Raw genomic sequence first — 13,904 nt, forward strand, 5'->3', positions numbered from 1 at the left:
AGGATGGAAAGGGTTCTCTAGAAGGCACATAAGAGAAAAAAAAAAAGAAGAGAAATAAAGAATTAGAGAATAGGGGAAAATGGAAGGTCAGCTCCAAATAGCATATTCCCAGACTGAAAGGAAACCTAGAGAAGGAAGAGCAGATTATTGGCTGATTTTTCATTTAATTGGGGAAATAAAGAAGAGGGTTTTTTTGTTTTTTTTAAGATATTCCAGGAGCACCCATTTACTAGCTTTGGGCAAGAGGCTACTGACTGCTTCTCCTGCTGCACCAGGTTATATAGAGGAAGTCGCCAGTGAAAAGTTTCACATTCTGTTTCTATCTGCTACTAAGGGAAACATATCTCACGTCTAGACTGGTCTGCCCAGATTAAAGGAAAGGAAAAACAGTTAAAAACCTAATTTTATCTTACAGTATCTCATGTGGTTGTGGTCAAACAGTTCAGTTTCATTTCATTGGTCCAAAGCACTTTGTTCCAAAATGTTCAAGCTTATCAAGATTTTTTTATACTTTAGAGGATGAGCTTTGTAATGAGGTCATAGAAAAGGATTTCTTCTGATAACTCTCCCAGGTAGATCATTGTTGTGTAAGCAATGCTATATTGTGGACAGCTACTCTAGTGTAAACTTAACTTTTTATTGGGTCATTTGCAGTGATCTGTGGGTTCTGTCTTGAGATATGACCAGTTTCTATCAGAGATTTTTCTTGGTCTTCCAGATCTTGCCTTGACTTCAGCAGTCCCATGTTACTTCATTTTCTAAACTATGTTTCTGATAGTTGAAATTGCTAGCTGGGAGTTTTTAGAGATTTTTTTTTATAGCATTCCCTTGCTTTTTAAGAGTGAATTATCTTATCTACAAATGCTCAGACAGATTCTTTTTAGAGAAACCCGTGGCTGTTGAAAGTAGACAGAACAAAAATCTCAGTGTGAGAGGTTGGAACAGGCTTGTCAAACCCATAGGTCGGGGGCCAGAATGTGGCTCAAACGTTTTTGTGAAGCCCTCTAGTCACTGAAGAGAAATGGCATGGAATTAGCATGAGTCAACCTGAAAGTTTCCATGTGCAAGTGAAGACCTTCTAAGAGTGGACCAGTTGCAACAAGGACACTCCCCCCTCCACTACCCAAAGTAGGACAAAAAGCAGGCCAATTGGGACAAGGACCAGTCCTCTCCCTGAGGCAGGAGTAAGAGCAGGCAATCACAGCAAGGATACACCTCCTCCCCTTAGGCAGTAAGAATAGCAAGTGATCATGGCAAGGACTTCCCCCAACCCTATGGCAGAAGGAAGACCAGGCAGAACATGGCAAGGATTTCATCTCTCCTTGAGGCAGGAAGAAGTGTACTTGATCATGGCAAGCTCTCCACCCCCTGACGGAGGTAGGAGGAAGAACTTGCCAAGATCGCTGATGCTTCCTCCTGACCCACAGAGGAAGAGCAGACCAATTGCAGCAAGGTCCCCTCCTTCCCAGAGTTAGGAGGAAGAGTGGACTGATAGTGACAAGACCCACATCCCCTGGAAGCAGAAAGATCATTGCTCTGAAGACCTTTTTATTGGGGCCTAAGACATGGAAGCATGACGAGAGAAGCCAATCATGACTTTGTGGAGGCAACATTTTGTTTGACCAGTCAACAAAGGATTGACTGGCTGGCAGCTAGCCTGTCAGAGCTGCCAGGGACAGTAGGTAAGTTGGGAGTGTCCATTTTCTTTTTTGTGTCTCTCTCTCACTGTTTTGGGGAAGAGGAAAACTGGTGACCACTGGGCATTTGGGGGAATTGTGGGGATTAGGGTTTGAGAGCCACGGCAAGGTAGGGTAGAGTAGGCACTTTTTTTTTTGCCCCTCCTGCGTTTCTCCTTGCCCCTCCTCTCACCATCTTGTCATCCTTTCTCCCTTTTACCCCCTACCTCCTACCTATCCCCAACCCCACCTCCACCCTCCTTGCTACCTCTCGCTCTGCATCCGGCCCTACCCCTTAATTTTCTTATCCCACCCCTATTCCTTCCCTCCCCTTTTTCCCCCTCCTTTTTTCCTAACCTTCAGGTCTGGGAGAATCCTGGAAGTCAGATCACCTTAGGGACTAAAATTCAGAAAAACAAAAAACAAAAATAGAGGAAAAGAGAAAAAGAAATATAAACTAAAAGAGAATAAAGGAAAGAAGCCAAACAAAAAACAAAAGTGAAAGTGAGAAAACATTAAGGAAAACATTTCCATGGCTCCTAAAACAGTTATGGATTAGTGCTTAAATTTTCTAAATATTTCCACAACTGACCCCCTTTCTCTGTCTCCCCCTCTCCTTTCCCTCACCCCCATAAAATTGTTTAAATTAAAAGGAATAAAAAGAAAAATATATAAGTGCTAATAACAGTAATTAGAATTACAGTAAACAGATTAATAGCAAAGACAATTCACAAGTTTTAATCCTGGTCAGATAACTTTTATGGCCTGGTGGCAGGATACATCATATTTTACTGCTCTAGCTGTTATTTCTCCTCTTTACCCCAGGATTATATTAAGTTTTTCCTACTCATTCTTTTGTGAGAAGTCTTTGATTTTCTGTGTTAGTTTTGGGAAATGTATTTTGCACAGTACAAGAAGACATGCATTTCTGTTTGTTTCTCTGTCGAATTGCATGCAGAATGGGGCTTATTGGGATTTTCAGTTCAATTTTTGTCTGCATACTTATTTCTAGTTTCTGGTCACTTATGTTTTTGTTGAGGGTCTTTCTGATAATTGGAAATGATTTTGCAGGAGGATTTTTAAAATTTTGTTGATTCTATCCACTGCATTCGATAAGTTGGACCATTCAGTTGTAATCAACAGAGTGAGAAGTCTTTTTTTTTTTTTTTTGCAGAGTTCAGAGTGTTTTGGGTGATGGGGTTTCTTCACTACCTTGGCTTTTGAAGTGTGAGGTTATTGTTGTTCCCCCATACAGTTTGTGTACTTGCATCAGCTGGGAAGTATTGCTAGGAAGCTCTTAAAGCAGATATATATGCAAATAACATTCAGATCTTATTGCCATTAAAGGCTTCTATGAAGTTGTGATAAAAGTTCTCAACTCTTGTATATCTGAAATCAGGATGTTAAAATTAAGCCCAATAAAGGCTGAGTTGCTCTGGTTTGGAAAGTTTTGAAATTTCACCCTTCAGTCAGACTCCAAAAGTTGTAGGTAGCCACTTAGATTCTGCTTTGAAAATGGAGGATTAGGTGACAAATGTGGAGAAAAATGACATTTTTGAGACTCAAATTGGTTAAAGAATTGAAGTCATACCTTACAATTTCTGATTTTAAGATATTGATGTAGTTGTTGATTACATCTTAGATTACTGCAATGTGGTTTCTCCGTTGACAAGTAGAATGAATTAGCCATGACATATGGTGACATCATCCGATGGCGCTGAATGGACTCTTCTCTTTTAGCTCGTAGAACTATTGCTCTTGAGTATGAGCAGGAATTCCTACGTGGGCGTTGCCTCTTGAGCCCCTTCAGTCAATTTTAGAGCTAAGTAGTCAACTCTTCAGGAAGGTGGGGAGATATAATTCATCCTGCTGCCCCTACAGAGAACACTGTTTACAGTAAACAAACTTGCTTTACCTGGAATTACCCAAGAAGAAATGTGCAGGCTACAGTTCCTAGCGTGATTACAAATCAAAGCAGGAGAGTATGTCAAGGCTCCTTAGGGATCTTCATTGGCTGCCTGTTATACACTGCATACATTTTATGGCTTTAACCTGGGCTTTTAGAGCTTTAAGAAGTAAAGCGCCTATATACCTGAAAGCGCATTTAAGCAATATTGTACCTCATATAACTTGATATCAAGTCAGAAAGCCCACCTTCAACCATCTTGAAGAGTATAATGATACCTAGGGCCCATGATTGAACCTTTCCAGGGCTGTGCTGGCACTTTGAAATAACCTGCCAGTTGGACATACTAGAGGAGTTAAATTACTTAGCCCTTAGATGGGCTTTAAAAAAAAAAAAAAAAAAGTTAAGAGTTGTACTTAAACCAGGTATATACTTATGAAACATTCTTTGCAGAGGTTTCTGATAACATTTATTAAGCAGGGTTCTGACAGGTAGGATTATTTAAGAGAATTTTATAAAGGTAGTGTAAAGATAATGGGTATTGGATTTTTATGTATAGATTTTCATGTTTTATCTTTAGATAGGGAATTTTTAATACATTTTTATGTTTGTTTAAATCGTATATTTTATTATTAAGTACAGGTATGAAATATTTATAATATGATGTATTTGTAGTGTTTATATTTGTGTATTTGATGGTATTTTAATGGATTTATTTATGATGTCTTTTATTTCATGTTTTGTAATCCACTTTGAATAAAATTATTTTGGAAATGTGGAATATAAGCTAATAAATCAAACCAAATAACATTTCAAATTTACATGTAGAATTTGTATTTATCCAAAGTCGGTCATGGGAGCTGGAATTATGCAGTTGGGCAGTTGTCCTAAGTGTGGTGATCCAGAAGGATCTTTCACTCTGTTGTTTTCTTCTAATGCTGCTTTTTTGGGACAGAATCTTTGTGTTTCTACTATTACAGGGGGTAACTAAACTAATGAAATTGTGACTCTGGATCAAATTGAAGGTCTTTGTATCAGTAATGCTCCCTTTTTGTAGTTTTAATGAAAGTCAAGTGGTTTAACTTGATTTGGTTGTTTCCTTAAGTTACTTATATGATATTGATACCGAACTTGATTTCCTAGAAATATTTAACTTTTTGGCCCTATTTATGTGGTCTTATAATAAGCCTTTTTCATTAGTTTGTTTAGTGCAGTTAGTGTAGCTGGGTTTAAAAAAGGTTTGGATAAGTTCTTGGAGGAGAATTCCATTAACTGCTATTAATCAAGTTGACTTAGGGAATGGTCTTTGCTATTACTGGCATCAATAGCATGGGATCTTCTTAATGTTTGGGTACTTGCCAGGTTCTTGTGGCCTGGATTGGCCACTGTTGGAAACAGGATGCTCAGCTTGATGGGACCCTTGGTCTGACCCAGCATGGCAATTTCTTGTGTTCTTATTTTCTTAGATTATGGACTCACTGTTTCATGCCAGGGTATTTCCTACTTGTTTGTACTGATTATGTAATTTGTTAAAAGCTAATGAATTATTTCCTAGTGGTTAGACAGATGGACTCAGGACAGGTGGGTTATGCTCCCCTGCCAGCAGATGGAGACTGAGCAAGCTGACGTCACAGTATATATAAACCCTCAGTGACCCCAGGCTGCCAGTATTCTCCGTCTCCAGCAGATGGTAGACGTTCATCTCCCTATGGGGATTGCTTCGTGTTTTTTCGAAGAAGAAATTTGAAATTCTGATCTAAAGAAAAGAAAGCCCTGCTCTCCTGTGTTGATACCAAAAGGTCCCTCCCCCAATTGAGAATTCCTATGGTGGTTTCCGTGGTCCCTCAGCGGTGTGCTTTGGTCCGGTAGCTGGGTTTCTTGGGGTTGACTTAGCTGCTCATTCAGCTGAAAGGCAGCGGGTGCAGGAGGCCGAGTGTGGTGGTGACGGCAGATGCCCTCTTCCCCTGCAGCGGGAGACCGTCTCTGTACTCAGCCAGTAAGCGCTGAGCTCAGGTAAGGTTTAAAAAAAGGGTTTACCTTTTAAGCAGATACAGTTAGAGAGGTTTTAGGAGAGGATCACCTTGCTGGTGGCTGAAAGGAATCAGTAAGTTTTTGCTTGGGAAATTTTCTTTTTTAAAAAGTATTGGGTGAAGTTAACTATTTGGGAATATTATTTTGTGTGTTTGTACTTTTAATAGTCAGTAAGGCAGCAAATAAACAGAAGTTAGACTGTTTGTATTTTTTAATAGTCAGTCAGTAAGGCAGCTAGTAAGCAGTAGTTAGTGTTTGTATATTAAAAACAAACAAAAAAATAGTAGCCAGAAATTAGAAATCAGCTAGGAGCAGTGTATACCTAAGTAAAAAGGTTGAAAAGTTCAGTTCAGTTACTCCCCTTGGAAAGGTGTTAAGGTAGTGTGATTTGGTTTGATTAGGTACCAACATTTGTTAATCAAGAGAGCAGTGAGTCACTCTGGCTGACTAACTGAAGTTAGACGGTTTGTATTTCCCAGCCCTCCCACCCCTCACCCACCAACCCCTGGCTCATCCTTTAATTTATAGGCAGGTGCCACTTTCACAAAAAAAAGAAAAAAAAACACCTTATTGAGAGTTTGATCATTCCCCTGTAGGCCACTACCAGACATATAGTGAATTCACTAATACATTTAAAGGACATTAATTAGACACATTCCTACTCCCATAGCAACCTAAAATTTAAGTAGGAACTGAACAAATTCGAGATGAAGGCAGCAGTCCAGCAGCAAGAGGGGGGCTTCCCGGTCTTTTGCATCAAGTGTCACATGTATGATTTTTTACCCACCGGTGAGAAGTTGTACATGTGCATGCGATGCAAAGAGCTCCTAGCTCTCAGAGAACGAGTCCGATCTCTGGAGGCTAGAGTGGCAGACCTGGAGGAGCTGAGGCAGACAGAGAGGTAAATAGATGAGACCTTCAGGGCCATAGTAGCCAAGTTCCAACTTCATGCTGTCAGCCCTGGTGCTGCCTTGGAGGAAGAAGGTCTCATAATTGGAGAGCATCAACCTGGTGCAGCAGGAAAGGATCCTGTAGCAAGGACCTGCTCTCCAGGTGGTGCATTGTCCTTTCACACCAAGGATATCTCCCCAAGGCCTACTGCCCAGGAGGGAAGGGATAGGTCGGCCGTCATAGTTGGTGATTCGATTATTAGGAATGTAGACAGCCAGGTGACTGGTGGGTGTAAGGATCGCCTGGTAACATGCCTACCTGGTGCGAAGGTGGTGGACCTCACGCGTCACCTAGATAGGATTTTAGACAGTGCTGGGGAGGATCCGGCCGTCGTGGTACATGTGGGCACCAACGACATAGGAAAACTGTGGGAGGGAGGTTCTGGAAGCCAAATTTAGGCTCTTAGGAAGAAAGTTTAAATCCAGAACCTCCAGGGTAGCATTCTCTGAAATGCTCCCTGATCCACGCGCAGATCACCAGAGGCAGTCAGGCAGGGCTCCGGAGTCTCAATGTATGGATGAGACGATGGTGCAAGGAAGAGGGATTCAGTTTTGTTAGGAACTGGGGAACCTTTTGGGGAAGGGGGAGTCGCTTCCGAAGGGATGGGCTCCACCTTAACCAGGGTGGAAAAAGACTGCTGGCACTAACCTTTAAAAAGGAGATTGTTCTAGTTTAAAAGCTGCTCTAAGGGGAAAGCTGACAGTCGCTCAGCAGCGAATGGTTCGGAGAGAGGTATCTTCAAAGGATACTAATGATGCATTAGAATTAGGGCATCCCGATAGTGAGGTTCCAATGATAAGAAAAGTAGTCCAAGTGCCTGTAACTAAAAACTCACCTGAGCTAAAACATTCTAATTTATCCCTATCAATTAAAAAGCAGAATGAAAATACAAACAAAAAACAAACTTTGAAATGTTTGTATGCTTATGCCAGAATAGAAGTAAGATGGGAGAATTAGAATGTATAGCAGTGAATGATGACAGACTTAATTGGCATCTCAGAGACATGGTGGAATAAGGACAACCAATGGGACAGTGCCCCCGAAAAGCTGTCCCAAGCTGCCCCTGCGTGCGCCGAGCCTATCTTGCATAGGCTCGACGGACGCACATATGTCCTGGGGCTTTCCAAAATGGGCAGTCCGGGGGTGTGGCGGCGGTTCGGGGGCGGTCCAGGGGCATGGCGGCAGTCTGGGGACGGGATCCAGTGCTCCGGCACAGCGGCCTGTGCCGGGGCATGATGCGCCGGCAGCCAGCCAGCACGCACAAGTTAAGCCTGCCTCAGGCAGGTGTAACTTTTGGAGCAAAGGTAGGGTGGGGGGATTTAGTTAGGGATGGGGGTGGGCCAGAAAAAAAAAGTTTCCTCCAAGGCCGCTCCGATTTCGGAGCGGCCTTGGAGGGAACGTGGAAAGCCATCGGGGCTCCCCTCGGGCTCGGCGCGCAAGATGCACAAGTGTGCATCTCTCCTTGCGCGTGCTGACCCTGGATTTTATAACATGTGCGCGGTAGTGCGAGCATGTTATAAAATCGGGTGTACATTTGTGCGCGCCAGGTGGCGCGCACAAATGTACCCCCGCATGCGTAACTTTTAAAATCGGCCCCTTAGTGTAGCAAAGTAGAACTTTTGTTCTTAATGCTAATTGATATGTGTGCATAAAATAAACAAGGCACATAATCCTTTAAAACCACCCCTACAATAAAAGCATAGTGGTGGCATTATGATGTGGGGATTCTTTGCCACAGCAGGGGCAGAGAGGCTTCAGAAGACAGAAAGATTGTTGATAAAGAGCAGGCAGATCCTAGGGGAATCCTGTTCCAGTCTACCATAGTACTGGGAATGGGGAGAAGATTAATCTTTCCGCAGGGCAATGATCCTAAGCACAAAGCAAAAGCAACGATGGAGTGACTCAGCAAGAAGGAAGTGAATGTCCTCGAGTGGCCCACTCAAAGCCTGAAACTATTAGAAAATGTGTAAAAATATTTGAACACATCAGTCCACAGATGATACCCAGCCAACCTGAAAGAGCTTGAGCTCTTCTGCCAAGAATAGGCAAAAAAAAAATCACCATCCTGCTAATCATAAGCAACTCAAGGGCTACTGATTCAAGAGGTGTAAAGTCTTATGTAATCAAGACTTTTTGGGTTTTTATTCTTAATTATTTTTGGAATATTTCTATAACTGTTCCTTCATGAGGAAAATGTAGATTATGTTGTGCAATTCAGTGAAACCAATGACTACTTTAATGCATTTTGATTTGTATTTTTCAACAGCAGAATGAAAAATGGACAAGGGTATGAAGACTTGTACAAGGCACTATACATGTATTTTTGTTCCTATTGATAAGCTTATAATTAGCAGTTAGTTCAGGTAATTTATAGTTATTCATATTTGTCTTCTCTTCATTTAAATGCACCTGAGCTACCTGGGCTTTTTCCATATCCTATCAGGACGCACAAAATTCTCTCTTAACAGTATCTTTTGATGATACCTCTAAACTATATGCTTCCGCCATTATCTAGTTTTAAAACTGCTCTCTCTTTTTTTAAATTAACACCAGCAGCTGGATTCCATTTCAGGTTAAAGTGCAAGCCCATGTCATTGGAGTAGGCTTCCCATTGTCAAAATAATTTCCCAGTTCCTAATGAATCTAAAGCTTTCCTCCATGCATTAAGACTCCAGAACTCAGCCTGCTTCTGGGATCCTTCATGTGGAGCATTTCTGAAAATGCTACCCTGATGGTTCTGGAGTTCAATCTTTTACTATGCAGCCTAAATTTGCAATCTAGAATCTCCTTCCTGCATCTTCCCATGTCCTTGGTACCCATATGTACCATGACAGATGACTCCCCTCGTGTGCCCAACACCCTCTAACATCCTATCTAGGTGATACGTGAGATCTGCTATCTTTGCATCAGGCAGACAAGGTACCAACTGATCCTTACAGCCACCAGTCACTCAGCTATCTACACTCCTAATAATCAAATTGCCAATAAAAATGACACTCCATGAGAGAGATCCTCGATGCAAGAGGATAACAACACATCATCAGGAACACATCATAGATGTTAAACCTAAAAGCATTCATAAATCAAACTACTAAGGACTGCTTCTATAAACTCCAAGTCTTAAAGAGAATAAGACCACTCTTCCATTTTCATGACTACAGAACTATTCTACAATCAATAATATTTGCTAAACTAGATTACTGCAACTCTTTGCTATTAGGACTTCTGTCATCTCACACTAAACCCCTTCAGATGGTCCAAAACACGGCTGCGAGAATATTAACTAACACATGGAGAAGAGACCACATATCACCAATCCTCAAAGACCTGCATTGGCTGCCAATTCATTACAGAATCATATATAAGTCCATAACCACTATTTACAAAGCTATACATCAACACTCCCAGCTCAACCTTCAAATTCCTCTCAAAAAATTCACGTCCAAAAGACCAATCAGAGAGTCCTATAGAGAAACCCTACAAGTACCACACTCCAAATCCATGAAGCACATAACCGCCAGAGACAGGGCTTTCTCCACTGCAGGACCAACATTGTGGAACTCCATCCCACCAGACTTGCGACAGGAACCCTGCCTTCCTACATTTAGGAAAAGACTTAAAACGTGGCTATTCATGAAAGCCTTTCCTGAACTAAACTGAACCTATTCCATTATTAACTAGTCGCTCAGACTTTACCTTAGTCATGGTAATTAATAGCCCTACCTCATAAGGGCAATTCATCAATGCTATAAGCACATTGACTGGCATATATGTTCTCTCTATTTAAACCCCTGCTTCTTTTCTCTGATCCAAGTTATATTACTCCCTTGTTTTATTGTAACTGCATTCCTTAGCCTTCTCTTGTTTAATGTTTTTACTATTATTATTATTATTATTACTAAGATCAATGTTATTTTTTGCCTTTTGTTCCCTATCCACTTGTTAATTGTAAACCGACATGATGCGATATTTATCGCGAATGCCGGTATAGAAAAACTTAAAATAAATAAATAAATAAGTAGTTCTAGCTACAGAATCATTTTCTGCCATTCCAAGGAGTTATGTCCTTCCCTTACCGGATTTAGGATTTTGCCACCCTAGGCACTTTTGGTGCTTTCTCCCCCATTCACCTTCCACCTCCTGTAAGGGGCTGTTATAGGGAAGCAGAAAGCTGTTTTTGGCTGAATGAGATTCAGCAGAGCTGGACAGCAGTATATCTTTGCCAGCCTGCTGTCCCTAAATGTTTGCAGCACTTGATACAAATATAATGGGTGCTTACTGACAAATCCAGGGCTGGGGCTGTTAGAGAAGAGATGGAACCATTCTACTATGTCTGAAGGTTTCCTTTATATACCTCTGTCTGCTTCACCTCCTCCAGGTCTGCTACTCCAAACCTCTAGAGGCCATAGGTATTCTCTGAAAGCTAGGACTTCTTTGTGCCAAGTGTGCACATACAACTACTCCCAACAGAAAGTACATCTTGCACTAACCAGTGATAGTCCAATAGTGGGGCTGACAGCTATTTGGTCTTTTGCACTATGTGCTGGGTGTGTGTGTGTGCGGTCAGTGCCAACAGGCTCCCACGGTTTTGCAGCTGCTCAGGAAAGTGTATAATTATCCTGCTCCTGCATAGATTTACAACCTGACACACATTCAACAAACCTGAAGTTCCCCCACCTCCTAATTCAATCATTTGAAGAAAGTTACAGGGTGCCGCCTTCCATCTCTCTGGGACCAATGCAATAAGGCACGCTGACCTTACTGTGGAGTTTTAACCAGCATTTTAACATACATTTTTCAATACAAAATTAAACCTGGTATTTAACAGGGGTTTGAGCATGCTAAAACATAGGTTGAAACCCGTGTCAGGATTAACACACGTCCATGCAAATCCCATGCTAATCGGCTATTATCCTGCAATCCAGGGCAGTGTGGTAAAAGAGAAACTGCTTTGCCTGCATTTTTTTTTTTTTTCACAGTGGGAAATTTAACTCCTGCAATTGCATTTGAACAATAATCAACTTCTTACTTAAGACCGTATTCCTCGCTCAGGCTGCTGCATTACAATTCCATATTAAAAATAAATCATAAATGAATTTTTGTTGTATCAAGCCTCATTATGATGTTCGAAGATGCATAATGCTTGCAAAAGCATTGAGGATTCATAAAAACTTAAGACATGCCATGCTGGGTCAGACCAAAGATCCATCAAAAGCCTGGCATACTGTGACAGTGGCCAATCCTTAAAAGCAGATTCAATTTCTTGCTGATCACCTGAGTCACCTGGTTAATTAAACAACCATTCCCTATTTACCTGTTCTACTCCACTCATTATTTTGTAGACAATCATATCTTTGCTCAATTGTCTTTTCTCCAAGCTGAAGAGCCCCAACCGGTTTAGCCTTTCTTCATAAGGGTGCTTGTTCCAACGCCTTAACCATTTTTGTTGCCCTTCTCTGTACCTTTTCTAATTCCGCTATATCCTTTTTGAGATGGGGGTCGATCTATACAGATGTATTATGATGTTTTCTCTGTTTCAATCAACCTTTGCATTGACCATTCATTTTACAAACCTAAGACTCGTGTATTCTTTTCTTAACAAAATATTCAAGAAAATGTAAAGTATGCAAGCGTCCTGAATTTTGGAGTTTAAAAAAAAAAAAAAATTTAAGAATTTTCAAAACTACACCAAGAAAAATTCTTGACCAGATTAATGTAGGAGAAAGAAAAAAACTAAGTAAAAGGAAAAACAAACATAATATACTGAAGTATCCACTATTAGGGGGAACCAAGTCAAGAACAGAATAAAAAGAAAACTAATGGTCAAAGAAGCTTAAGGCAGCTTACACATAGCCTAAATCACTCTCCTACAGAGGAAATACTTCTAGGAGGTAGAGGAAAGGAGAAATCCTTCAGACTCTGTTTCAAGCTTATAAAATCAGCTAAATGTGACGAGTCAAAAAAAAAAACCCAAAACAAAAAACATTCTTTGCCCCCTTATATTTTACAACACATTTGCAGGGGAAGTCAATCCAAACTTCCCCTGCAAAACACCAGATCATAAAAAGAAATTTCTTCCACCAAAATTGCATTGCTTTAGCAACATCAGGAAAAATATTAATCTTCAAATCAAGAAAAGGAACCCATCTAAAACAAAAGAATAAATTTCAAAACAAAAAGTCTGTATCCAAGTCAACCAAAAAAGTAGCCTCAAGGGTAGAGAGAAATACTTCATCAATCGAAGATTCTTCTAAATAATCCATTAAGTTCAGCCATGAGGGGAAATCTGTAGAAGGCATTTTCTTAGTCGTAGATAAATAATAAGCTTTGGAAATAAGTGACACCAAGTTCTCAGGAATCTTTAGGATTTCCAAAAAAATACCTCCTTAACCTCTGCAAAGGAGGAACTGATTTCATTCTGGGAAAGTTAATCAACCTAATATTCCTACTCCTCAATGTTTTCCATACATTATATTTTATTTTGCAGAAACTGATGATCCTTATAGTCCCAACTCTATCTTGCAAAAAAAAAAAAAAAAAAAGCAGATTTGCTAACCTTTAACAGGTATTCTAGAACAGCAGGATGTTAGTCTTCACACACGGGTATCATCTGATGGAGCCAGGCACGGAAAACTTATGCCAAAATTTATAGAACTTTGACTAGCACACTGAGCATGCCCAGCATGCCACTATCCCTCTTCGGTCTCGTAACCTAGAGTTACAAAAAAATAATATAAATATGGGAGAAACCCAACTCCGCGGGGTGGCGGGAGGGTTTTATGGGGACTAAGATCCTGCTGGTCCAAGGAGAACACCTGTTACAGGTAAGCAACTCTGCTTTCACCTAGAACCAGCAGGATGGTAGCCTTCACACCTGGGTGAATATCAAGCTTCAGGCTGTTCCTAACCAGGTGCCAATGAGCACAAAAAACAATGGTGCTGTTGGAAACAGAGTGAGACAGCCTGAACCCAAACAAAGGGCCCCAGACAGGGAGAGTTGGAGCCTACAGCTGAAAGATTCCACAGGACAGATTGGCTAAAGCTGCTATCATGTCGGCCATCCCTGTCCAGACAGTAGTGAGCGGCGAATGTGTGAAGAGAACTCCATATCGTAGCTTTGCAGACTTCAGCTTCGGGAACCGCACGCAAGTGGGCTACCGAAGCTGCCATGGTTCCTACAGAGTGAGCCTTGACATGGCCTCCAAGCTGAAGGCCTGCCTGCGCATAGCAGAAGGAAATACAATCTGCCAACCAGTTTGACAGTGTTTGTTTGGTAACTGCAACTCCCAGTCTGTTGCTGTTGAAAGAGAAGAAGAGCTGCGTGGACTGCCTGTGGCCTG

The 13,904-nt window shown here is 41.2% G+C and overlaps 1 protein-coding gene across 10 annotated transcripts in view; it reads right to left on the reverse strand.

The window, feature by feature from the left end:
- Positions 1 to 13,904, reverse strand: part of R3HDM2 (R3H domain containing 2) — a 447,291-nt gene that overhangs the window by 302,105 nt on the left and 131,282 nt on the right. For 6 of the 10 annotated variants that reach the window (XM_029594892.1, XM_029594891.1, XM_029594895.1 and 3 more), the window contains exon 1: positions 3,268 to 3,288. The exons of 2 other annotated variants lie outside the window; for them this stretch is intronic. The gene's annotated coding sequence lies outside the window, so the exon portion shown is untranslated. Of the gene's footprint in view, positions 1 to 3,267; positions 3,289 to 13,904 lie in introns of those variants that run through there. 2 more of the 10 variants (XM_029594898.1, XM_029594897.1) reach the window with 1 other exon arrangement.

The sequence above is a fragment of the Rhinatrema bivittatum genome, chromosome 3 (genome assembly GCF_901001135.1).
Source record: "Rhinatrema bivittatum chromosome 3, aRhiBiv1.1, whole genome shotgun sequence".
NCBI lineage: Eukaryota > Metazoa > Chordata > Amphibia > Gymnophiona > Rhinatrematidae > Rhinatrema > Rhinatrema bivittatum.